This window comes from Verticillium alfalfae, genomic scaffold (assembly GCF_000150825.1).
Source record: "Verticillium alfalfae VaMs.102 supercont1.4 genomic scaffold, whole genome shotgun sequence".
In the NCBI taxonomy this organism is placed as follows: Eukaryota; Fungi; Ascomycota; class Sordariomycetes; order Glomerellales; family Plectosphaerellaceae; genus Verticillium; species Verticillium alfalfae.
In genome coordinates this window covers 2,037,851-2,039,109 of record NW_003315035.1, presented here as the reverse complement: position 1 = coordinate 2,039,109, position 1,259 = coordinate 2,037,851, and positions in this window count along the sequence as shown.

Here is a 1,259-nt window from a genome sequence, read left to right as displayed (position 1 = left end):
AAGTTTCCACCTGGCCCCATTGCACCTTTGCTTACTTCGGAATGCAATGTCCGAGTGCGTGTCTCGTCGCGAGGGGGGCGTGCTCGCCGCTCCGAGGGGGCCCCACCTACTAAGTCCGAAAAGGGGCGTGTTATTTTTGTAGGGAGCGGAGGGCTCACCGAGCTTGGTTTACCTAAGCGGAACGCAGATTTTGGGACCGGGGGGGGGGGGCGTCTAGTTTTCGATTGAGGGTTTGCAATACGGTGACCGTGGTGCAGGGTGTTTGCATAGGCATGACATCGTAGGCTTTCGAACTTGAAGTTCTTTACCTGACATGCACCTCAGAACTTGTTGACTGGGTTGCGGGACGGGTTGAACAGCATAGCATGGTGCTTGACCGAAAGTAGAGGTCACTTCCACGTGTGCTTGTCTAGCTCATATCGGTGGACAGGTGCAACGTTCGGGGGAATTGGGAATTGGGGATTGGGGAGGGAAATCGTGGTCTCGCGACGTTGCCAAGAAAAGCTGGGGGAGCGTTCTTTTGATGGGTGATCTGGGGAAAAAGGGCCGGAGATCTGCCCTCGTTGGAACAGGAGGGGGATGTATCAAAGGAACAACAACCGGCAGTCGCAGGTGACAGGCGGCACGGGTTACAAGCACACTACTGCCAATGGTACGGTGAGCCCGTTCTAGTAAGGGGGTTGGACGAGCATATGCCCTGATACGGCGGACAAGTCTGGACTCGTGAGGCTCAAGTGGTCGATATCTCCCCGCGACGCATGGTTCAGACTGGTTTGGCATTCGTCATACCAAGAGGAGCCGGGATCGAGTCACCGACCGGGGCAAGGGAGGACAGGGCGCAGCATGGAACACGGAGGGTGTGGCTTTAGGGAGCATGTCTGCCGCTGTGTACATGTATTCTGCTGTGGGTGTGTTTGTGTTTGGCAGGTCTTGTCTCTATGGTCATGCTGCTGTCCCGTTGTCAATTTCCGTGCAACCAGTTCGCATCTTCTGCAGCATGTCAGGCACGCCATGAGCACGTAAGGAGGACGTCGTGTTTTCTTTCGTCTCCCCCCCTGCTCAAGCGCCCCCCAAGAGCTTTGATGGTTATTGGTGGTACGTTGGACGAGCCCGGAGCTGAGGTCAGCACACACAGAGAGAGCGTGTTTGGGCCGTGTAAACGAAACTCCGATGCGACAAACGGAAGTCCATTTCCATCTCTCCTCCCGTAATAGTCTTTCTTCCGGGCGATGACTCGGCCTGAGCCACCACCACGATGG